General features: G+C 36.2%; 1 long non-coding RNA gene and 2 pseudogenes across 1 annotated transcript; all 3 read left to right on the top strand.

Moving 5' to 3' along the window:
• Nucleotides 1-4,025: 4,025 nt before the first annotated feature.
• Nucleotides 4,026-5,945, top strand: LOC147511406 (uncharacterized; annotated as a pseudogene).
• Nucleotides 5,946-10,680: 4,735 nt separating this feature from the next.
• Nucleotides 10,681-11,277, top strand: LOC147511405 (uncharacterized). The gene is made up of 4 exons (XR_015219369.1): nucleotides 10,681-10,804; nucleotides 10,881-10,952; nucleotides 11,039-11,110; nucleotides 11,200-11,277. It is a non-coding gene; the product is annotated as an uncharacterized LOC147511405 (long non-coding RNA).
• Nucleotides 11,278-11,284: 7 nt separating this feature from the next.
• Nucleotides 11,285-17,725, top strand: LOC147511404 (phosphate transporter PHO1 homolog 3-like; annotated as a pseudogene).
• The last annotated feature ends 8,988 nt before the right edge of the window (nucleotides 17,726-26,713 follow it).

The raw sequence follows: 26,713 nt of genomic DNA, 5'->3' as shown, positions 1-26,713 counted from the left end.
TATAAAGAAAAGTGCGTAATTTACATCCTAAAAGTGCCTAATTTTTGCAAATGTTTCCATCCCACCCCCAAACAATCGAATGCTTTATCCTCGAAGTGTAAAGAGATAAGGAAAGAATTTACCATAGAAACGTGGCAAAAATTGGCAGTACCTATAACATAAATATTATAAGAAAGATATGATAACATGAAACACAATTAAACTGTTACGTACTAACTAACATGGACTCTACTAGAGTAAACATGGCCGGCAAAGGGTGGCAAAAAGATTTGAAATGAAATACTAAAATACGCCACCCCTAAACAAAATTTAAAAACTCTTTTTAAATTTGAAAAATTTTGTGGCCTATACTCCAGAAAGGTGGTATGTTACAAAAAATTATATGGGTCTTTTAAAGTCAGATTCCCTAGACTTAATGTGATATATATATTAACATGCAGTTTACCATATATTAATAATCTAAATAATTGTGGATCTTTCCATAAATTGTTAACATGGAATGCTCCATCAAACAGAAATTAAGCACCAAGATTTCCTATAACGTGGCTTAGTGGAATGGGAGTGAATTCTGATGGATCTAGAACCTAATTGAGTATATAGTTTCTTTTGTTTTCTCTTATGAAAGGGATGCCAAGTGAATGAGCGTGAGAAAATGGATGGTTTTGGAAAATACGTGGGATGTGGATAAGTTTTAGAAGGAATGAATGGAAAAAATGAAAGTGTCAGGTGTCTTGTCCTTGGGTATTACTTCTTCACCAGATGGGTTTAAAAAGTCATGAAGCATAGGAGAAACAAGAAGGTCAAGTGCAAACTCAATGGTTCTTTGAAAAGGTGGAGGGCGAGGAAAATTCATGATGGAAGGTGAATGAGTGACATGAGGATGTGAGGTAAAATGGTGCTCAACTAGTGTTCTCAGTTCTAGATCATCAGAAGCCTTGAGATATGCAAGATAGCCTTCAATAGGTGGGTTAAAAGAATCAGTGGGATAGAGGTTGAAAAATTCTTCTTCCGTCATGGCGTCAAAGGATGAATGGATATCAATAGGAGGGGACTCGTGTGGTAGCTAGCGAAGAAGGGTTGCAAAAGAGTCGAAGGAAATCTCCCTCGATTTCATCTACATCTAGGGAGTCGAAATTATGATCTTTGTCTTCTTCCATAAGAGGGGTATCTACTAGTGTGGGGACAAAATCGTCGGCGGCACTAATGTGAGATACAAAACTCTCAATGGACTTTCTTTCTCCTTTTATAGGCAAACCTAGTTGTCCCTGCTTTTGTCTAAACATGTTAACTTCCACAGAAAGATTTCCAAAAGAAAGAGTCATTGAGCCATCTCGACAATTGATTTGGGCATTGGCAGTTGCCAAGAAAGGACGCCCTAAGATTATGGGAATGGAATCATGAGCAACTTCTATGTCGAGAATAACGAAGTCGGGTGGATAGTAAAAGTCTTGAACCTTAACGAGAATGCTTTCAACTACGCCCTTGGGGTACTTAATAGAACGATCGGCTAACTGTAAATGCATTTTGGTTGGTTGAAATTTTGTTAGACCTAGTTGTTTATATAAATAAAAAGGGAGTAAGTTAACACTCGCCCTCAAAGTATAATAAAGCAGTTGTTATGAAGTAATCTCCCAAGGTGCATTGTACAGTAGGACGACCAGGGTCCTTGTACTTAATAATTCCGTTATGTTCAGATAAAGAGGGATGTTATTTAGTTAAGAAGGCTTCATTGGGTATGTTGGTTTTCCTCTTCTTGGTGCACAACTCTTTTAGAAACTTAGTGTGTCTAGGTAGACTTTTTATAGCATCTAGAAAAGGTAGGTTTATAGTCAGATTGTTAAACACTTCCCTAATCTCATCAAAATTCTCGTCCTTTTTAGACACAAGTAGTCTCTGGGGATACGGTGGTTTATCTCTATATTTAGCATAAGGGTCAAAAATATTATTAATCTTTACTTTATATTTAGCCGTTTTCCATCTAGGTGTCCAAGTTGGAACCTTTACAGGCGTCGGATCATCAATTTCTATTATGGGGTTTTGTAAGGGTTTCCCTTTTACAGTTGTAGGGTCTTCAGTTTCTATGGCAGTATTTGGTATGGTTTCATTTTTAGCTTCTGTTTGCGGGCGATCTTCAGGCATGGTTACTTTGTTATCAACTACTCTCCCTGAACGAAGGGTAGTGACTGCCTGTAGGTCCCCTAGGGTTATATTACCATTATATTGAATACTGTTTATTTCGAAGGCGGTGTTTGTTGACTTAGGATTAGGTACTGCTTGACATGGAAACACGCCTGTTTGGTTATTATTTTGGTTAGGAGACATGTCAATAACCTTTTGGTACAAAGACTGCATCATTTGCATCGTTTGTTGCATCATTTTAGAGTTTTGACCATGCTGATCGTTCATCAACTTGGAGTTTTGTTGCATAATTTGATTTTGTTTTTCCAGCAAGGTCACTACTACTTCGTCTGTAGATGGTTGAACTGAATTAAGGCTTGTTGAGCGTTCATGTCTTAACTCTCATTAACATCTCTGTATTTATTATTTCCATCTTATTCATCTTTCTCAAATTTTTGAAATAATGGCGATAACTTGATTAAAAAGAGGTTGCCTTCGAAATTGAGAAATGTGACCTTTGGATCTTTGGAAATTGAGAAATTTAACTAATGGTTGGATCTTTCTGTGGTCATAGACACACCTTTAATTTCAGGGTTAATTGAGTTTATCATAAGAAGAGATCGAAATGCAAAATTAGAAAGAACTTTCAAACAAAATAATTTCTTTAAAAAACAGAAAACAAAAATACAATGGAGAGACAGTGAAGCCACGAGCTCTCTAATTTTTTGGCATTTTTTCATATTATTTTTGTATTCTTGTTCGTCTAATAGATGTGGTCTCTACGTAGATCAAACTAGCTAATCGTGATGCACACCATCCGACTCTAAACTGAGATAACTAGTAGCTGTGTGTCTATGAATTGTGTTTCTACTTTCCTACAAGCTATCTGTCTACGGTTGTAGCATTCATTGGCTCACCCTGGAACAAAATCCTGGCTCCGCCACTGATTGTTAGTAGTATCTAACTCCCTTCTTTTTTGAGTTTGACAGCGTGGATAGGGTTTTCTAGAGTTCATGTTGGAATGGGTTGAAATATTTAAACAAAGAATAACCCATGTCTTGTTTCTGGTAACTGTGGGTTTTAATAGATAAAATCTGAACTGGCACACAAAGTATCTCTTTTTGAAATTCAGACTCATATTTGAAGCAAGTTCAAAATTTTCAAACTTGTATCGAAGTGATTTGACAGTCCGCATCCTATTGGCTGAGCCTTTGGAATAAAATCTACAATGAACTACATGAGTTTGTATATATGTGCAAACCGATAGCATATATTTATATTTTTTTTAAGACTAAATTTCAGGCAATTATCTTGAGTAGAGTGTACGCGTGTTGGGGGGAATGAGAAGTCTTTTATTTTGTCTTGCATTTTGTGCTTATATGTTATAATGCCTTCAAAGTAAATCGTTTGAAATCAGTCCACACTTAATCCTTCCAGTGCCAAGTAGTTCGTATCTAATTGTGTTTACCAATTGAAGTACATCTGATCATGTTTAGCAACCGTTTAGCTTGTTTACCGAGATAGTTCAATATTTATAGAACGTTATGCATCAAATTTTCATAAACAGATAGTGCTAAAAGCCAGGCTAGTAGGAAATGACATTGACCTATCACTTGTTCCTTGTGTTTACTTGATGTGCTACTTGCAGAATGTCTCAACCGATTCCAAAAGATTGGATGAATGAAAATGACAAACTTGGGAGTGTGTATAGGCAGGGGGTTTCTGATTTTATTCTATTCGCTAGTGGCAAAGACGAAACGTTGACCACGTGTCCTTGCCCATGTAACAAATGTCGAAATAGGAAAAGGTTTGTGTATGATATAGTTAGAAAACATTTGATTCATAACGGTATAGAATCAACATATCGTGTATGAGTTTTACATGGTGAGAACCCATATAAGGATCGAATGGTAAACCGAGTTGAAGAAGAAAATAGTGAGGAAGGACTAGGGATAGGGAATTTTGTTGATGTTGCTTATGGCATGCATGAAGAATTAGTGGGTGATTTGAGTGGAGGCGATGGAAGTCAAGCCGAAGATGTTGAACCACCTATTGTTCTAGAACCTAATTTGGGTAAGAGGTACAATGAATATAAGAAAAAAGCATAAGAAAAATTATACCCCTCATGTGAGGCTCCTGTCATAACCCTTTCAGCAGCTGTGGACCTCCATAACTTGAAGAAGCAGTATAATTGGTCGGGAAATAGTGTGACCGCGCTTTTGTCTATGTTGAAAACATGGTTGCCAGATGGAAACACTTTGCCTTCTAAGTATCCTGCAATGAAGGCAATGTTGAAAGATCTGGGAATGAAAGCTGAGTGCATAGATGCATGCGAAAATAATTGTATGCTATATTATAAGACTGAAGCTGATTTGATAGTGTGTCCTCAATGTGAAATGCCTAGGTACAAAGTAAAAGAGGGGAAATCGGGAAAGAAAGAAACAAAAGAGGCGAGAAAAGTATTGAGACATTTCCCTTTGATTCCTAGACTTAAAAGGTTGTACACTATATCATGGATAGCACGTGAAATGACGTGGCACAGTAGAGCGACACCTTCTTGGAATTATATGAGGCATCCAATCGACTCGCTTCAGTGGAAGACATGTAAAGATGATTAGCCAGATTTTGCTAAGGAAGGGCGTAATGTTTGGCTTGGAATTACAACTGATGGATTCAATCCACGTGGTGTTCAATCCACTGGTCATAGTTGTTGGCCTGTTTTCGTGGTGCCTTATAATCTGCCACCGTCTTTGTGCATGAAATCTGAGTTCCATATGATGTCGTTGTTAATACCTGGGCCGAAGGCACCGAGTCAAAACATCGATGTATTCCTTTGACCACTAGTTGATGAGTTACAACAGTTATGGAAAGAAGGGGTGGCGACTTATGACATGCACAAACAGGAGCATTTTACTTTGAGGGCTATGTTGATGTGGGGCATTCATGATTTACCAGCGTATGGCAATTTATCGTCCGTGGTAACACATGGTTACAAAGCCTGTCCTATTTGTGGTGATGAAACTCCGTCTATGCATCTTCAGAACGCAAGGAAGATCATTTATACAAATTACCGGATGTTTCTTAAATCTTATCACCCATTGAGGCAAGGCAAGTACTTAGGAGTTAAGACAAAAGAGTTAAACCCTCCTCCGCCAAGGTTAAAGGGAGAAGTAATTGAGAAAATGTTAAGTCGTGTCCATTATGTACCTGGGAAAGTATTAAAAGGTATCAAACGGAGTATAGATGATGTGGATGTGGTTGCTATTGGAGATGATGAAGATTATGAAGTTACTGAAGCATGGTATAAGAGGTCTATTCTCTTTGAACTGGAATATTGGCCGAAGCATAAAATTCGACATGTTATTGACGTGATGCACGATGAGAAGAACGTGGCAGAACACATAATAAATGCGATTCTTGACAAGAAAGACAAAACAAAGGATACAGTTCAAGCACGAGAGGATTTGAAGAAAATGGGGATTCATAGTGGTCAATGGATGCAAACAGACCCAATCACAGGGAGATCTATTAAACCAAAGGCCCCATTTGTCTTGAATAAAGATGAGAATCTTGAGTTCTGCACAATTTTGAAGAATTTGAAGCTTCCTACAGGTTTTTCATCGAACTTAAAAAATATTGTTACTTTGAGTCCTCCTGGTTTGCTTACAATGAAATCACATGACTATCACGTGATTATGTGTTACTTGCTTCCAGTTTTGCTTCAACACACTTTTCCAAAACACCGCGATTTGCATAGAGCTATTCATCAGATTAGCTTATTTTTTAATCTTCTATGTTCGAAAGTCTTAATCCGAAAGGAAATCTAAGATGCCAAATACATGGTTGCAGAGGCATTGTGTGTATTGGAAAAGTATTTTCCAACCACTTTCTTTGATATCAGCATCCACCTCTTGGTTCATTTGGCTGATGAAGGGCTAATTTGTGGACCTGTGTATCCTAGGTGGATGTTTCCATTTGAACGGTATGTAAAATGCCTTTACTTTTATTTCTTATTTAGTGGCAATTATTATCGACGAAACTACAAAGTACAATTTTGGTTTTGTTTATTTTAATAGGGCAATGAAGGAGTGTAAAAATATTCTGAGCAATAAACGTTATGTTGAAGGCTCCATTGCGGAGTCCTATATTGTTTCGAAGTCTGTTAGGTATGCTATGGAGTATATGCCAAATTCTCAGGATGGAAATCACAAAGCTACTCATGACGCGTTTCTAGATGAAGATGGAGAGTATAGTGATGAGGGGCCTATACTTGAGGGTAAAACTGTGATCCTAGGCAAGGAACAATGGATACAAATCCGTAGGTGGGTTCTTTTTTTCGACATCGAAAAAGCTTGATGAACATTACAGGTTTGATTGTTTTTGATAGATTTGACTCAAACATTTACAAGTCTAAAAAGTCGTAATAAATAGTTGTGTCAAACTGTATAAACAAATTGTAGTGAATATCGTGCCTTGCAAGCAACTGCACGTGCCAGAAGAAAAGGGGTAGCAAAGACAGAAGTGGAGATACATACTGAGTTTATTGTGTGGTTATATGACAAGGTATTGTTTTATATATAATTTAGTTTAGTAGGATATTACAATTAGTATTTTAATTTTATCTTTCTAATTGTCATTTTTTTTTTACTTCACAGTTGTTGGCTGCAAAAGACACATATTGTGACTTATGGCGATTTGTCCAAGGACCATTGTTCAAAGCTAAAACATATAAAAAGTACTGTGTTAATGGTTTTGTGTTCTCTACTAGGTCGCATGACGAAACATTTTCCACACAAGATAGTGGTGTTTGCATGAAAGCAATCACTACGTTTACGTCGAGTAGGAAAGATAAAAATCCCATTGATGCATCGACTAAGTGGTATGGGGTTATCGAACAGATAATAGAGTTGGACTATACGACCTTCTAGCATGTTGTCTTTTACTGCAATTGGGTGAGGGTGGAGGACAAGACCAATGGTTGTAAACTTTGTCCAGATTCTAATTTGGTGATGGTTAATCTCAATAGGCTAAAGAGTGTTGATCAGTACTTTGATGAGCTGGTGATTCTTGCTTCTGAGGCTAGTCAGGTATTTTACTCGAAGGATTTGAGAAATCCTAACTGGTGGGTAGTCATAAATTCGCCTAGGCAATTGACAAGTCGAGTTGATGAACTAGATGCACCAACTGACTTCCAATCTATTCTTGAGGACCAACCTAATTTGCAGCCATTGATGGAAAGTCTAACCTGATTGTAATAGTTGTGCACTATCATATTGTGAGATTTTTAGTTGCATGCGAACTTCTCATTTTCTACTTTTAGATATATAAACTCTTTCTATTTTGAAGTTTGTCTGTGCAGTTGGGTGAAAGGTGTGTTTGAGTTGTTTTTTATCTTTTTTTTTAATCAAGAATAGTCTCTATAAATGTATACTTTTGAACTTTGTCATTTTTTTGTGGTATCCTAATTTTACCTATTTGTTCTAACATTTTTTTGTCATATAGTAGGCTATTTAATAATGGCACTAGGTCAATCTCAATATATTGCTTCCTAGCCATCAAGTTCAGTCCCACTTCCATCTCATAATTCAACTTCAGACTCTCACACATCTCAGCCTTCGGGAAACTCACCAACGATTACCAAGTTACTTATATAGTTCGATGAGGATGGCGTCGCTATGGGTCCTAACCATGCCAAATGGAATACCCAGGTTGGTATTTATGTTCGATCTCATATTCCAATTCATTACAAGGATTGGAGGAAAATAGATGGAAGCTTCAAGGATACTGTCTGGAATAAATTAATGGTAAGATTTACATGTACTTTAATTTTGATGATAGCATCCATTATTCTTGAATATTAGTATGTTTTTCAAATCTTATATCTACATGTTGTCCAGCCCTATGTATGGAAATTTACTTAATATGAAATAAACAAAAGTCACTTTGTTCATGTAGGAAGAATTTGAGCCTAATGTTCCCCAAGCAATGGCATGCCGAGAAGTTGAAAAGGACTTTCCCCAAAAGTTCAGATCAGCAAAGTATGCCCTACGGAAAGAAATTTTGCGTAAGTGCGGGAGCGTGGAAGAAGCTATTGCAGCATGCCCAGATGGTAAGGACCCAAATCATTGGGCTGTGTTTGTTAGAAATGAGAGTACCGCTGAAGTGAGAGCTAGAAACGCAAAGAATGCAGAGAATGCCAAAAAGAATATATATCGACATACTAATGGGCGGGACACATATGCCCATAAACTGGATAAAATGGTAGGTGTCTATTCTTGCACTAACGATTTCTTATCACGTTATGCTAACAACTATTAAGGATTTTTTTGTAGGATAAAGAAGATCCTAGCGTAAAACATGGACGGGTAGATAGTTGGAAAAAAGGACATGAGCATCGTGATGGAACTATATTAGCGAGTGCTCGGACCCATTATGTAAGTTCTAATAACATTGAAGCTTGAACTTACCTGTGTGTTGGTATTGTATATAGACTAAGTTGCATATTGTATTACTCATATCGGTGGTTAATATTGTAGGAACAAGTGGAGGCTTCTCATAAAAGAAGAAAAGAAGCAAGCGCGGGTGGTAAGGGTAGTGTAATGGAAGTAGACTTCGATAATGATGAGTTGTCTGAAGTCTTTGGGCCCGACAAAGGGAGTAGAACTCGTGGAATCAGCTCCAACAAGTCTAAGAAGCAATTGCAACGTCATGTGTATTGCCAAGGCATTATTGCAGCAAGCAAACTCTTCATCCAATTCTGAGTTGAAGGGGGAAATGAATGAGATGAAGTCTTCCTTAGTTAATGTCATGGGCGTGTTAAAGGTGAGTTTACAGTTTGCACTTGTGCTTTATTGCATACAATATCATTATGTATAACTAATTGTTACTATAAATTGTGTCAGGATGTACTTAAGGCTGTGAAAAGCAATGGAACACCAAATGCTCAACCACCGTGCGGCCTAACAACACCAGAAACTGAAGTCGGTTCTAGTTCTATTCGTCACTCGACTCAACAAAACTTGATGAATATGTTTGCAAATTTGAATCCTCCTTCTGGGACGCTTGGTTCTTCACCAAATGTATCTTTATTAGATAGGGATGGTGTAGTGGTTGCTAAAGGGTTTGTCATGACAGAGACAGCTGGAGATTGTAATGGCAGAAAAGTTCTCGCAGGTGAAAAAAAGGTCTACATAGAGGAAGTCTTGGTTGGTGATGCTCTTGTTTACGATGGGCCTCAAGATGGAGTTAGATTTTTGGATGGCTTTAGTGCAGGAGGTCCTTTAATTTGGCTCGAGTCAAGGATGCAGTTTTCTTAATAAGTTGTTTGGGATATGCAAACTTTCTGAACTTGGAATTTTTCAGTATGGTTTGGTTACTTTATGTTTTGAATGTTGTTTGTTTTTTATTTAATATGAATGTCATAGTGACTTGACAAACTTATGGTCTTTTTTTGGTATGGATGAGTATTGACTTTAATATGTTCGTACTATATCTATTTATTAAATTTGATTGCAGTATATGTATGCTTGTTTGCTTAGCAGGTTGAAGAAAGTACTAACCCATTTTTAACTCCGCTTGTGCAAATCAATATAATTGGTTTGAACTGCCGGTCCCAAGCCCGTATAAAGGAGGAGGGAGGATGGTGGAGCCTTGGACTGTTTTTCCATTGAATGTTTGATCTGCTCGTTATTCGTGCAAAACTCAAATTTTCTTTGTAGTTCACTTCGTTATAGGTTCATATATTTGTTAGTTTTTTTTATTAATTTTGTTAAATTGATTGTGCAGGAAAGACCAAATGTGAAAGAAGCTGATGTGCAAGAGATTGCCAGAGTGCAAAAGCAAGAACTTTTTTTTTTCTATTTCTTGCAAACGCTATAAAGAGAAGAAGGAAGAAGTGGAGCCATAGGGCAGAGGCTGATCCAGAACGAGATCAAAGGACTGTATTTGTGTATCAGGTACCTGGTTTATTTTCCAATTCATGTTTATGCTTATTTTTATCATTTTTTCTACTCAATTCTCAGAGTTTAAGCTTTGTTTGACAGATTTCTTTGAAGGCAGATGAAAAAGACGTGTTTCAATTCTTTTCAAGGGCAGGCAAGGTTAGTAGGGGTGCTCTTTTTTAGCATATCATATTACCTCTTAATATAGTGGATCGTAAATATTTTCAGAGTGTTCATTTGAGATCATTTCCAATTTACTGGATTACGAATTGAATAGTTTGTCCTATATTGGTTAAGTGAATATTTGAATAGAGAGCATGATTTAATGGCAGCAATCTCTATGGCAACAAATTGAGTGGAGGTATCCCACCTGGTTTTGAAAGACTTGAGAGCATGACGTCCTTGTGAGTCCTGTTATTCAACAATTTTTCGTAGTTCAGAATGTTATCCTTTTAACAGCCGTACCCTTTTTTTTGTGTTGTGGTCGTATGTCTCGCCATCCTACAAATGCATGCATTATGTAAATGATAGGGAAAAAAGGAAAATTGAGAATTAGTATGCTGACTATTTTATTATGTTCAAAGAAAAACCCTCTTTTTTGCTCTAAGTTCTGTCATATACTCGTATGGACGGTATGGTAGCTTATGGGTGTGTGTTGTTCTTGCGAACCATAGGAATCTTTCGTCCAACAATCTCAAAGGCCATATCCCTATAGAACTGTCACGGATTAGCAATTTAGATACTTTGTAAGTACCATCAAACCAAAGAAGTTTTTTTTTTATCAGCCCTGGAATGTTTATTTCATTAGTTTCTTTTCCTCAGGGATCTATCAAATAACAAGATTTCTGGCTCCATTCCTTCTTCTGTTGGTGTTTTGGAACATCTTTTGAAACTGTTAAGTTCTACTATCTGGTGCCTTTCCATCTCCATTTTTCTTCTTTATAGAGTTATAGCTAATTCCTTGTATGTTTATCCACTAGAATTCTTAGCAAGAACAGATTGACTGGTTACATTCCAGCAGAGTTTGGAAATCTGAGAAGTGTTATGGAGATGTAAGGAACCTATAGTTTTTCCTATTTTATTACATTAACATAGATGTGTAATGTTTCTGAACCAATCTAACCATGCTATTATATTGTAGAGACCTGTCAGAAAATCAACTCTATGGTCAAATTCCTCAGGAACTCGGTCAGCTACAGAATTTGTTTTCACTGTGAGTTATACTTATGATGTTTAATATTAGAGAATGAATCCTGAATTCAGCCTCTTGAGAACTCGAAGCTTTTGATAGAACTAGACAAATGCACGCTTTAGTTGTTCTTAGATATATAGTTTTTTCCTTTTTGAAATTTGGGTGCCTCGTTGCATTTTAAGGAATGCACTAATTAACTTCATTTCTTTTCACTTAATTTATTTCATGGGAGAACAGCTTTCTGAATCTCTTGGCATTTGCCAAGATCATGAAGAAATATGACAAGGTGAGTGTGGACTTTAATATCACATTGGTCTCTTCCCATTGACACAGAATTATACATCTGAGACAGGAACTAATCCTTTGCTGCAAATCACTTCAAGAAATGCTTCAAGGTCATATTTAAAAATGGTTGATAATTCCTATCTCGGTAGCTCTGATAAGGTAAGCTCTTTCTTATTTCAATATTTCCTTGTGCATATAATGAGAGAAAAAACTTCTTTACCCTTATGAACTAACCTTTTAATCAAGAACTTATCGACCTAAATTAAAACTATATGAAGAAGAATTGTTACATCGATCGATATGAGGTTGCCCCTGTTAGTCCTGTTCAGTCATGTAGTCCGTTAGATGCTTTCCATTGCATTCTTGATTTTTTAAGGTTCTGTTTGTGCTTTCTTTCAGATCAATAAGCTCTTGGAGAGGGTGGAGGCTACCTTTATCAAACACTTGCAAATGCAAACCGTAGTAAAGGCATAAATATTTTAAGGCCAAAAGCAAAGAGAGAAAGGCATAAAGTAACATATTCTCTGGGTATGATTATAGCAAGCGGAATCAAATACTTGGATCCTATTAGATATGATATAGGACAACTAGTTTTTTTTTTTTTTTTTTTTTTTTTTAAATATATATATTTTCTTCTCTTAGATACTTGCTATCAGGTGGATAAACTGAATCTATTCTTGTTATACACCAGGTTTCTTTTCTGGCAGTACAGCAGCTCTCTTGTTGGCCCTAGTACTAATCATACATGCACATGGAATCATGGGAACAAAGGGTAGTACTCAATATATGGAAAACCTGTTTACCCTTTATAGGTGACCCTTGATCTAATATTCTTATAAATTCCAATATGTCACACGTGCTCTCTTGAAAAATCAGAAGTTGTTTTCCTTGTCTCTTGTTAATCTTGAAATGTAAACTTCCTGCAGTTTATTTGGATTAGTTGTTCTACACATGTTCATGTATGCTGTCAACATATTCTTTTGGAGGCATTATCGTGTCAATTATCCATTTATATTTGGTTTCAAGCAAGGAACAGAGTTAGGATACAGAGAAGTCTTCCTCGTCAGCACAGCTCTGGCGACACTTGCTCTCGCAGCTGTGCTGTCAAACTTGGACATGGAAATGGACCCCAAAACCAAAGATTACGAGGTGCTTACAGAGTTAATGCCTTTAGGATTAGTTATTGTAAGATTTGAAGCTAGACTTGTGCAGTTTATATAGTCGTTTACAAGTTATATCTTGCTGATATGTGTTACTTAATTAGCTGGTGACTTTCCCAATGCGGCTTGTACTTTTCATAACAAATGCCCATTTAACTTTATATACCGCTCAAGTCATTTCTTCCTACTCCTTTGTCTATTCCATAGTATATCGTGCTCCTCTCTATAAGGTAAATATTGAACTAAACTTTAAATCAACAATTTCTACAACTCAAGCATTAGAAAGGATAATGAACATTACATTTTCATTTTTCCTTGATTTAGGTTACATTACCGGACTTTTTTCTTGGTGACCGGATTACTAGCGGGTTCGATTCAACAGATGACATTAAATTTTAAGTGTGTAATTCATTTCTTTAATATATTTTTAAAGACATAAGCGATCTGTTTATTCTTCGCTCGTGTCTAGGACATTAAGAGTCTCGAAGTTCTATATCGCTATTATGGTTGGGGAGATTTCAAACATAGGCAAAATACTTGCAAGGAGTCCCATCTTTGGTGGCTTTTTTTTCAGGTTACTATGTGTTTCATTGCTTCAAATTAACTTCATAATCATGAGTTAGCATTAACTATGGTTTTCCTCTATGGCAAAGTGCCTTTGGCTTTTGTATGAGGAGAAAGGCGAAATCGTGAGGGTTACAACAGGTTTGAAATACTTTACAACTATTGTAGTATGCAGATGAGAACGAAATTTTACTGAGATGCAAAATACACTCACTTGGAAAGTAATGGCATTCACCTCCTCGGCTATTGCAAGAACTGTGAGTACTTATGGGACATAGTTATTGGTGGGGCCTCCTACAACGGCATTCTAAGAATCGATGGTTAAGAGACAAGCTCCTTGTCTCCCGGAAAAATGTATACTATGGTGCCATGGTAGGTTTTACAAATACGATTGCAATGCTTGTTTCTTTGATGTGTGGACTACATTTTAATGCTTGAACAACATTATGAAATTGCAGGTTTTGAATGTCCTGGCTGAGGTTTGCTTGGATGCGGTGTCGTTTGAACTTCTAGTTATCTTCCCTTCATCCACAAGCCTTAATTACAATTGTTGCCAGCCTTGAGATCATTCGTCGTGGCATTTGGAATTTCTTCAGGTGTGACAATTTAGAAATTCTGTCAACTCAACTTCGTTCATTTCATCACTTGCAATATATATTCTCATTTTGTATTCGAATTCTATGTCTTCATTTGTACTTTATGAGAAGCTCAAAATTTTAACTGACCAGGCTGGAGAATGAGCACTTGAACAATGTCGGGAAGTATCGCGCATTCAAGTCTGTACCACTTCCATTTAACTACGATGAGAACGAAGACAAAGATGAGTGAGCTTCTACCCAAACAACTGCTTTTATTGAATAGTCTAGTAATGTCCTTGCAACAACTCATTAGAAATATATTTACTATTTTCTGCTTTGTTTTTGTTTGTAGTAGGTGGCTCTTCTACATTAGACTTGCAACCTTTTTTGGCTAATATACCTATAGACCGGTTACCTTGTAAAAAAAAACTATTTGTAAAAAGTCAGAAGGCAACTGATTGAAACCTCACAGTCAATGTGGTTGTAAAGACTATTCACTTCATGAACATGCCCTTTCGGAGTCGTCCCCACTTTCTAAAAACCATATCATCGAACTCATTCATTTTCTTGAAAACCAAAATTAATGTGGTTATATTTGCGTTTAATTGTTTTTTCTAGTTCTTGGTAATTTCATTATTTTCCTCCAATGTGGTCTTTGCAGCCTCAATATCTAAAGCAGCTATCCTAGGAATTGCTTTAGGTGCATTGGTCATCATTCTCATGATCTTAGTGGCAACATGCAGACCTCACAATCCACCTCCATTTTCTAAAGGAGCTTTGGACAAACCAGGTGCGTCCCCACTCCATATCTACTCGATAACAATCAATTCCATAATATCTGAAATATCCTGTTCACAAGAGCGTGGGGATTTTGCTCATGTATTTGATATAGACATTTGTTTTTGTTTTCTAAACTTGAAATTGGTCGTGCAACGATTGTCAACTTGAATGTTGAGGTTTCCGTTTGACACTCACTGTTGGCATGAGTTGGATGCCCCATTGGCCCATTGTTTAATATAGTATAATAGCATACTATTGTTGTGTAGTGGCCTGGGTAGAAGGGTCAGGGCTGGACTTCTGGACTTAGGACAAAGTGAGAAACAAGTTGAATATGATCGTGCTGGTAGAGCGATTAAAGGCCAGGTAAGTTACTTAACATTTATTCATGTATATGTTCATTGGTTCCCTTGTTTGATTGCCGAGCCTTAGTGTTTGGAAACCCCTTTTAGTCTTCAACAACACTTTTCATTCCCGCTTCAATTTAGATGGCATCTTTTATGGATTAATGCCCCTCAATCTGTTTTAGGGCTATCAGTCTATCATTTGTAACAACTATGATATTTCTCGTATTTCGGTTTTTTTCTAAATTTTGATGATTTTGAGATGTAGCTGTTCTCACATATATATGGTATTTGCTGGAGACAGCACTTACAAGAAGTATGAGGAGGATATGTCTATATTAACAACCATACATGTGTATGGGGTTCTTGGTGGAAAGATCATCAGTGGGGTTACAAATGCTACAAGCAAATAATCAAGAACAGCTACTGCACTGGAGCAGCTGGAATTGAGGCTGCCGAAGCAGCTGCAGATCTTTTGAAAGCTAACATTGCTCGTAAAGAGGCCACTCAAGGTGAGTCTATGCTCTATAAAAGATCGCTCTGTAAAAGATAGACATGCTTTTAAGTTGCTAAAATTATAAAATCAAAGAATTAAAAACCAAAGGGTTTGTCATGATAAATTGATTTTACAAGTGTGGTCAGAATTGTCATGAACCAGATCTAATCTTTATATGGTCGGTAATTGCATTCTTTTTGTATTTATAATTTTACCGAACATTGAATATTGTCTTTTGATGTTAAACTATTGTGAATATAAAATTTGAAGGAATCTCCTTTGAAAATTGTTTTTTTGTTTTTCTTCTTTGACGTTTTTAAAAATACTTGCAATGTGTAGCCTAACATGTCTTAAATCTTACAGAGGATCCTACACATGTAGAAAACAAAAATCTTGCTACTTGAGGAACTGATGTGCCTGATGATGTGGTTCTTAACCAGAAAAAAAACTTGCTGAATCACTTAAGAAGGTTTGTGTGCTCGTTGTTATTCCTTTTCCTATTATATGCTTATTGCGTGTCCAGTTGACTATATATATACATGTTTTTTGCTTGAAACTCAAATTTTACCTTAAGAAGCTCTTGATCTCGACTTAAAACACATTTGCAGAGAAAGACATGGTTTTGTAGAGATTATGCCTCAAGCTTGAAACAACCACCATAAAAGATAAAGACGTGGTTTTCCAGGAGATTATGCCTCAGGCTTTTCCAAGCATAGCAGTGTTCATTGCACTGTAAGTTTCCAAGTGATATACATTTCGGACTTTCCAAGTGCTTAATATATAGATATTGCTTTGTACTCTTAGTACCACGCGTGCAAGGTCAAAAGTATATATATTTTGCATTTAGAAAGGTGTCCACAAATTGTAGGAAGTATACATAATTTAGATTGCGAAGTCTTGTTGAGTTATGAGCTAACATTTTACTGCTGAAGCATATACTACTGACATGCCACAAAAAAGCCACTGCAGACCACTAATAGCCCACACACAAGCCACATAGGCCAAGTTCTTACCCTTTTTTGCATTTAGAAATTAAAAGGATGTTTATGCATTAAGTATGAAAGCGCTTGTATCTTTCCAGCTAAGTGAATTTAATATTCTGCTGGTATTTATCAAGTATTTGTTCAATCGTATTGCAGGCTAACCCGGATTATAAAGGTATGTCATCATTGTAGGCCTGGGGAGGTGCCTCTCTCTCTCTCTCTCTCTCTCTCTCTCTCTCTCTCTCTCTCTCTCTCTCTCAATAGGATTCTTTTATTTTTGTGGTTCCTTTTATGACTTTATTTAATTTGCTTGCAGGTCCTACTTGGTATTGATTTATACACATGCAATGCTGGTGCATTTGGCTAGTTCGCCAGTGGAATTGGAAACACTGATGCCGGTTTTGTTATGGGTGCTGGAAAACTCCTTAAGGTATGTTTGTGATTTCTTTGTAGCTTATTGATATTCCAATCCCATCCAGTCAAGCTATGTATGAAAGCATAAAAACCGTTTAAACCTAAGTAAGATGGACATTTCATATTCTTGAGACCCCCCCCCCCTAAAAAACAAATCTTCCCCGCTCCGCTCATGCCCCCACTGCAATGCAGTATACTAGTGTATATAGTGTCCTTTTGATTCGAGGATTAGTTATTTGACTTAACTGGCATTGGTCAAGATGGTTAAGTAGCTGGTTCTACGAATCAATATATATTTGAGTAGTTAGGTTTACGACCGAGGTCTGAGGTTTTAATATATGATATGAAAGTATATTATTTGATTTTCAGGTTATGACGGGATTTATGTCTATGAAATGTTGAAAATACAAAGGAGATTTTGCCGAAATTTTTATGTCTTTCGTCAAGGTGTCTGACAAGGTTATAGGGTTTTGGGGCGTTACATAAACTTTCAATACTATGCTTATATTGCTACTAGTCCATTACCATACTCTCTTTTCTGAATTTTGTAGTTTGAGTATAAGGAGCTACTACTTAAGAATAAGATATAATGATATAAGTATATATCTATACATATTTGTTTTCTACTGCCTGACTCCTTTTTATTTATTTCTATTGGTGTATATGATGAAAATGACTTTTCTGATGATACCATCCCAAAGTCATCCCCTGATGCTTGCAACTATTGAAAGTGGGAGTTCTGTACAAATGACGTGAGAGCTTGAGTTTAGGGACAAGTCCCATTGATTTGGAAAACAATGTATATTTCATTCGTGACAAGTCTTATTTATGAAAAGACGTTTTCGTGATATTATTTTAATAAAAGATTATGTGATTAGATATACTTGTGAGATTTTTTTGTTTATGTTATGGACGATTGTATAATACCCAATAAGTTGGGACATCTTTATGCAGGTTAGTAGTCTCCCAAAAAGAGTGGTTTTGGGGGAAATTATTATTTTTACATATGAAATAGTTTTATAACGGTGGAAAACCGTAACTAAGCTTTGTAATAAGTAACACTTACAAAGCAACAAAACCGTTACCAAAATGTTACAAATTCTATAAATCAATTACATAAATAAACGTTACTAACTTTCTAAAACCGTTACTGTTGTTGGAAAAGAGTAACACAAAAAAGCGTTACTAATACTATAAAACCGTTACTGTTGTTAAAAACGAGTAACGGTCAAAAAGCGTTACGAACTCTATAAAAGTGTTACTAATGTTAGAAAAGAGTAACACAATTAAGCACATAAAACCGTTAGCAAATATTTTTAGTTACGGAAAAAACCGTTACAATAAATAATTATGTAACGATTTTAAACCGTTACAAATATTAATAATGCATTAGAAACACCAAAACTGTGACGCAAAAAAACCGTTACAAATATTTTTAGTAACGGTTTCTGACCGTTAGGAATGTCCTGTTTTGGTATAGTGCTTGATATTGATAGTTCTGGGTCATGGGCACTAAACCTCTATTCTGGTCACCTTAGTTTCCTTGTCCTTGAGGTTGAGTTAACTGGTTGAAGTTTGATGGTTGTCGTGGTGGTTGTGCATAGACAAGAGGATAATAGAAGTCGGAATGCTCAAGACTAAAACAGACATTACAACGAGTAGAGTTAATGTTCATGACTGGAGTGGGTTGTTGTTGAACAGATATGACATTTACCTTTTTAGTGAGGGCATCGATAAGAGTTTTAAGCTCGAGATCAGGTTTAACCTCAAAAGAAGAAGGAGTGGAGCGGTAAAAGTCATTACCTCCCCAATTGTTATTCCTTTTAGATTGATCTTCTAAGAATTTATAAGCCTCCAAGGCTCCTTTACTAAGAAAACTACCCCCAGTCATGATATCTAGAACCTCCTTGTGATGATGTAAAAGCCCCTTGAAGAAGGCACGAGCAAGCATGTCTTTCGCAAGATTATGATGCGGGCATTCAATAAGAAGATCAGTGAAACGATTCCAGGCCTCTGAAAAGGATTCATGAGGATTCTGGCAGAAGAAATGAATCTTTTGAAGCATTTCATCTGTCTTCGGTGGTGGGTAAAACTGTTCCATGAACAATTGAACAAGATTAGCCCATGAGTTCACAGAGTTTGGCATTTGGGCAGTTAACCAAGATGCCGCCTTGTCGGCTAGGGTGAATGGAAACACCCTAAGTTTAACTTGATCCGGACTTACGCTAGGATGATGGAATGTAGTGAGAACTTGTTCTATCCTACGCATGTGTTGATAAGGCTTCTCGCGATCTAAACCATGGAAAACCAGTAACAAGTTAAATATATTCGAGGGAATTAGAAAATCCCCCACTAGGTCTGCAAGAACGATGCATGACTTAGGGTCATCGTTTAGTACTTTATAAAAATCAGAGAGAGGAGTCTCTGGTTCTTTAACCATTGATGCAAGTGTAGTGTGTGAAATTCTAGATAGGCGTGTGGTATTGCGTCTACAAAAAACAAGGCTGATTATACAAGAATTAAACTCCTCAGATAGAAGAAACGAGGAGTGGAAGAAGGAAAACCTGAATGCCTCCTTGCTACGCTTATGAATAGCATCTTTAATCCTTGTCCTGTGGATGCTTGGAATACTGAATAAACAATAAATTCCAATGAAAACAAAGACCAGTAGCTAACCTAGTTAAAATCGAGCTTTCTTCATAAAGGCGCGAGCACACTCAGAAATAAAGTAAACAAGGGGGGGGCCCGAAAGTATTGTGTCGAATTTTGTTTTTTTTTTCCAAGAACAAGTGGGCGCGTCTTGGCCTCAGAAATAGAGTTAAAAGGGGGGGAGCCTCGAAATCTTGTGGTCGAAAAATTTTCCAGCCGACTTCCAAAAGTATAAATCCTATTTTTTTCAATAAATAACACACATGGTCAGATTCGAACCAAAGGGTGGGTGGGTGAATTGGGATATTGTAGACATGAAAAACTAAGGGAATTTAATTCTAAAACAACTAAGATGGCAGCGGCGCCATTTGATAATCGTTAAAATTGATCCTTAATTATCTATAGAAGAACACAAACAACTAATGATCAACTACCTTATCAATATTATTCCTACTCTCAATTCATTATATAATATAGAAAGTCAGGATTCGTTCCACTCTTAATCATTAAGAGGTTAGTGTTGTGATTTATTTAAACTAAAACTACTTATAAATTAATTAAACTAACAATGCAATAAACTAATTATAAATTAAACTAATTTAAACTAAACAATTAAAAGGTGAATTTAATGAATAGGAAGAACATAGAGGAAGGATTAATCCATCTATGTGAAGCTATGATTATTCTAACTAGTTTCTCATGTTTTAATATTAACATTTATTAATCTACACAAGGTAAAACAATAAAAGTCACAATTTTTATTGATTCCTAACCAGTCCTAGCAATCTCTGTACTAAGATATGATTAGCATAAGATAAATTCTCCTTTACAAATCTCTTTGAGGAGTTTCCTTTCTCTAGTTCAACTTCTGTAATCTCTATCTCTAGACAACTATAGAACTTGAACTTGAAGCACATAAAACAATAAGAAAACTAATTTAGAACAATCATAATCCTCACATAGACTTCATAAAACTCCTCTAATAGAGTTTTTAGCCTAGTTTCATTGGGTTCATTAACAATCAACAACAATAAGAAGACATAATTAAATTAAACTAAACTTATATTAATAAAAATAATGGTGTAATGGTGTTGGAGGCAAGAATATTAAACCCTAATTACTCTAAACTAATTGGGAAAGGAAGAGAGAGAGAACCCTAATTTACAACTAAACTAAATAGGGGAGTAGCCAAGTTTTGTTTATCCTTAACCCTTTTTATATAGGAGAGAGTTAGGTTTACAATTCGTGCATGGGTTTTTAGGCTAGGTTATGGACCCATAAATCAAGTCCATAACCCAATTGGTTGAATCCAAAACTTTCAATTCTTGTAGTGTTACTGTAGTGCGAATTTTCACCGACTTATACTACTCTGATCGAGTCAAGGCCTAAACCATTGGAGAGGGATTTCTGAGCCGGTCATTTTGATATAAAATGGGCCCAAATATGAAGCCTGAGTCCAAAGATATGACCTTTTGAAGTTCTATTGACTTTTCTTCAGCTCTCTAATCTGGTTTGACTTTCACTTAACAGTTTTGACTTGGGCTTTTTAGGGTTTCTTCTCCATGAAACTTGGGCTTTCTTCATAGAACTTCCCTAGCAATCACTTTAGCTCCTTTTAGCGCCTAATTAGTAACGAACTGACATTTATTCAACTCTAAAGCCTGAAATACTCAAAAACACGTAATTAGTGATAAACATATATTATTAATAACATAATTGGCTAAATAGAAATACTATTAAAGGGTTTAAACTACAGTTTTGGGCTCTTCTCAATAAGCAACAAGGCCAGTCAGTATCAACTTGTGGTGACGTAGTTGGCGTCTTCGATCATCATTTTGAATATGATGCCCAGTCGTCAGAGGCGACTTATCATCCAACTTAGCAAAAATCACTTGATGCATATATACAAGTTCACCTCAATTAGCTAGCACCATTGCAACATCACCACATGAGGGGGAATTCACCTAAGCATTAAGTTTTGGAGACCAGGAGTTGGCATGTCCTAAGGTCGCCATCCTGAACAAGTCGCCAGAAGCTACACCTTCGTCTTTTGGTGCATGTTCGATTTGGCAACTCTGGAGACAATTTCTGAAACAGGAGATCTTTGTGTTATAGGTGGTTGGTCAAGTGGATGCTTACCAGCTTGCCTATCCATCTACATTTGACAACCTTATTTTGGCATCTGTAGCCGTCTTTGCAACACTTTTTTTTTTTTCTAAATGGGTAATTGTATTAATAGCAAAGAAAAAAAAAATACATTTGTATCAGTTGAGTGTCTTGTGTAGACATCTCCAAAGTTACATTAAGCATGAATCTCACTAAGTTGCTACATGAATCTGTAGTACGTCTGGTGCTGATTCTCTATATGATGCATGAAAGGTGGTTTATCGTCCCACCATTGCTTGGTGCCCTTTGTTAAATTGGCTCCAAATCTGGCGCAAGTGTCTGCAGCCAAGTTAGTTTCCCTCCACGATCATGTGAGATTTAACCATTCAACTTTATCTTTCACATGATTCCAAAGCCCTTTGATGCTCCAGTGGACTTTGTTTGATTGAAATGCTTTGATGGCAGCACTTGAGTTTGATTGAATCCATATTCTTTTCCATCCCATGTCTAATGCTTTTTTTATACCCTCCACTATAGCATGGCTCTATGTTACGTAGCTTGTAGTGATCCTTATACCACCTTCATAGGCTCCCAAAAACACCCCATTGTTTCCTCTCAAAGATGTTCCCCAACCACTAGGACCCGGGTTTCCTCTAGAAGTGCCATCTGTGTTTACCTTAATGATTCCTTGAGGTAGATCAACCCAATAAATTCCAGAATTCTTGGTGCCCTTCGTTGTTTAGTGCCTAACCTCAGTCCATGCATGCAACACTTTAAAATCCAAAGTGATGTTATCCATGCCTCCCTTCGACATATGGTATGCTCTAATCATAGCTCTCTTGATTAGGAAGCAAATCTGCTTTATGTTCGACTGTTTCTCATCAAAGATCACTACGTTGTTCCTATTATTCCAATTAATTACTTACCAAACAAGTGATAGCTCCTGCTCTCCACAAATCTTTGATGAGTTTACTTATGTTCTTGTACATACCCAGCATGTGTGTGATGTAGTTAACCCTTTTTGGCTGCTTAAGAAGACTGGTGGTATACTCCCAACATCTTTGAGCGAGTGTGCAAGAAAAAAACAAGTGCTCGTGTCGTCTCTTAATGATTCTGACATATGTAGCACCTTGATGCCATTCTAAATTTCATTCCCATAAGCTTTTCATCAGTCGCCATATAGCTCCATGTAGTATCTTCCATCCTATACCTGTTGTCTTAGGGAGTATTAATGCATTTTTCAATTCATAAAATTTCTCCATGGAGGTAGATTACCTTTCTCCCTAATACCTTCATAAGTCATTGTTGTAGTGAACTCCCCATCTGATGATGCAAGCCAAACCTTTGTATCAACTTGATTGGTGTCAAGTTGTTGTATAAGCCTTGTGTCCAGTCCTAGCCTAGTGAAAAGAATGGTGAGTTCAGCTAGAAAAACCCAGTGACTGTCACGTATGCAACTGCTCAGCTTTGAAGTGAATTGAATTTGTTGATGGTAATAAGTGTCACACCCCAAATTTCCAAACAATAAAAAAAACAATGATATTCAATCATCTGGAAACCTAGGATGAAACGAAAACCTAATACCCTGTTATCAAACATGATATAAAAAAACTGAAATCAAATGAAAACAAAAGGAACAATTCTTCATTCACAAATAAAAATATTACAATCATTTCAACTTGGAAGACAAGTTAGTACCGTTTTCTCAAAACGGCATGTAGTTTCTTTCCAAGTAAGATTTCAATCCCAATATATATTTCCAAGAAACTTGTATAACAGTACTCATCATTCCCATTTTCCAAATTAACTCACAATACAAATACCACTTACCTTCCACTTATTAAATGCACATATGATAACTTATTTAAATATGAGTTTGATACACTTTACCTTTACATACCCAGCAAGTCATCTTAGGGTAGGATATTTACGTCCCTACATACAAGATTAGCGGATCCTACCCTCCTGCAAAAACAGAGTTAGACATCACAATAAAAAGATTTATCTCAACCAGTCAAATTTCCATTCATAATCAAAACCTCAATTAAGACATTTAAGTCTAATTGATACCACATGGTTCGTCCTACCTATTAGGAAATATCACTTATCATTACACTAACAGGTCATTCATGACACATTCAATGAATACCTTGGGTCATTCCTGCCATATTCAAGGAATACCCATCATAACATCAACAAGTCATTCATGGCACATTCAATGAATACCTTGGGTCATTCCCGCCACATTCAAGGAATACCCGTCATAACACCAACAGGTCAGTCATGGCACATTCAATGAATACCTTGGGTCATTCCCGCCACATTCAAAGAATATCCCGTCATAACACCAAGAAATCATTCATGTCACATTCAATGAATACCTTTTTAAATAACCACTATTACGTACCCAATTTAATACTAATATTGTACACATATAGTTATCACTAAAACTAATATATAATATATAATATGGTGGCTGCACCTTTATATAAGACTGTCTACGTATCCAATCTTTCAAGATTAGAATCAAGCCTTACATAGCTCTTAACCAATAAATATCAATATCCTTGTATGTACCTTTAAAGAAAACAAAAATTTATACTATATAGAATCACATATAATAAGTTTCAAATACTCCCACAATCATATACGTAAAGTTTCATACCCATAGATACACTATAAACCTTTAAATCCAAAAACTCAAAAATGGATATTTCTCTACTTTTGATTCTAAAAAAAACGATCTTATGAACCATGTCGGTTCCAAATAAAACCACAGTCTAAAAGTATACTACAAACACTATATAAAACACCCAAGAAGATTTTAAGAGACTCTTAGTTCATTACTAGACATATTTCCCAAAATAGGTTCATACACATAAAAAATAACACAGTAGGTTTTCTAGCCAACTTGTCAATGCTATAGTTTTCTCTACATTCATCCAAATGACATGTAACTTAATTATTTAGAAACTAGGGTATGTAGACATATTTTTTCATGTAGAACTCGAAGTCCCAACCTCAGCCCATCTAAAAGAAAACTTATGTTGAAAATGGTAAACATCCTAATTTCGGCAAATTGGATTTCTGACGGACTATCTTCCGAATGACACAACCCTTTCCACAGGTATCCAAATACATCGAGGCTTTTTGTGTTGAAAAGCTAACACACAGAACTTACTTTTTTTATGTTTTACAAAATACTCAATCTCATTCTAAATATACAAAAACTAGGTTCGAACACAGTGCACATAAACTGATTTCTGACGCACTGTTTTCTGCCAGTCAAACTTCCAGACGTCATAATTAATTCCATAGGCTTCGGAATGCGATGAAGCCAATTGGAATAGAAAGCAGACTTCCAAATCCTATTTTTTTATGTTTTCATAAAAATCTAGTTCAAACTATAACTAAATCAAAATTGAGTTTGAAATCAGACCAGCGACAACACTCTGTATTTAATCATGGAACAGAGAAAAATATATTCATGTATCTCAGTCAAACATTTCCACTTTTGACCACATATCATTCAATTGTATATGAATTTACTTCACTCTGTAGCTATGTGTAGAAATCAAACATTACTATTCCCAGTAGACACATACCTAATATCATAGAGGTGCACAATAACTATAGTCAAACATTTCCTTAGCTAATTCAGCATGTACTTCTTATATATTCCAGACAAGTAGATTTCTCAGGTAGGTGAGGTATGTAGCGCCTTTATGTTTCTGTTTCTCACGAGTACAGTTCCAATTCCAAAATATAAATGGACCTCCACCTCAAGTTCTCCCAAGGAATGACAAAATAGAAAGGAAAGGGAAACCCAGATAGCTAAGAAATTGTTGTTAAACAGCAAACAAAACTGAAGTTTGCTTAGCTATCTAATACATCCCATGCAGTATATTGGGAAACCTTCACTAAATACCTTAAGTTTATATGTATAGCAAAACAAGGTAGTGTAGGCCTACCACTATACACCCTCTATCAATTAAATCTAGGAAAAAATGTTTGAAGCTGCCATACAATACAAATACGGTCAGCTAAATCTAGATATGCGGCCTTCTAAGCAAATTACATATAAGTTTTAAATATATAGCTCAGTAGACCACACCACCTCAGAAGGGTTGTACATAATCAATGGTGAGAAAAAAAATGCCTGATAATCCCAGATGGTGGGTTGTATTCATATAAAAACGTGCATCCCATAGCTTAATAATTTCCGCTCTCTCCAAAGTTTCCATTCTATACAATATGATGGTTCAATTTTAATACAATGGTTGTGACACTCAAAAACAAAAAGGAAGTCACCACACAAACCTACTTCCAAATATTTATATATATGCTAGCCACCATTAACTACAGAGAACATACCCATGACTATTTATGCATAACCAAAGTGAGGCTTGAGTTCGTAAGAATGCCAATTAAATCTTTTTGACCACATCAATATTTTCATTACAAGGTTCCAATATATAAAATAAGTAAATAACTAATAGAATCATATAATTATCAATCAAATAAATTTTTAAAGAACATGTTTAGACTACTCACTTGATGATAAAAATAGTTTGCGGTAGTTCCAGAACTAGAGACCGAAAGTCGACCATCGTGCGAAGAAGGTGGTCTTCCTCCTCAGAACCTTCCTCTTAACTACTCTTAAGACAGTAGCACTCTATCTCTCCCTTTTTTCCACTTTATGTTTTCTCTCCCATATCCTTTTGTTAAAAACCCAATACAAGGAAAGAAATTCGGTGGTTATAACTCCATATCCCTCTATCTACCCACGTTTTTCTCTTTCACTATTTATCCTTTTTTTTTTTCTAATTAAAGCCCACTTAAACCCACGTCCAAATAATATACTAATAAAACAAACTAAAATACATACTATAAATATTTATTTATTTAATTAAAAAAAATAGGGTTGTTATAATAAGCCTGTTCTCGGGCATGTAGTCTATCAAAGCTTTGTCCTGCACCCAGTTGTCTTTCCATAGATTTATATTCTCTCCGTTACCAATCACCCATCCTTGATGCTCACTCATCTCATTTAGTGCTCATTTGATACCTGTCTATATCGTAGATGTTTTGTAGGTAGACCATTCAC

This window comes from Coptis chinensis, chromosome 3 (genome assembly GCF_015680905.1).
Source record: "Coptis chinensis isolate HL-2020 chromosome 3, ASM1568090v1, whole genome shotgun sequence".
Lineage (NCBI taxonomy): Eukaryota > Viridiplantae > Streptophyta > Magnoliopsida > Ranunculales > Ranunculaceae > Coptis > Coptis chinensis.
This window is presented reverse-complemented; position numbering and strand designations above follow the sequence as displayed.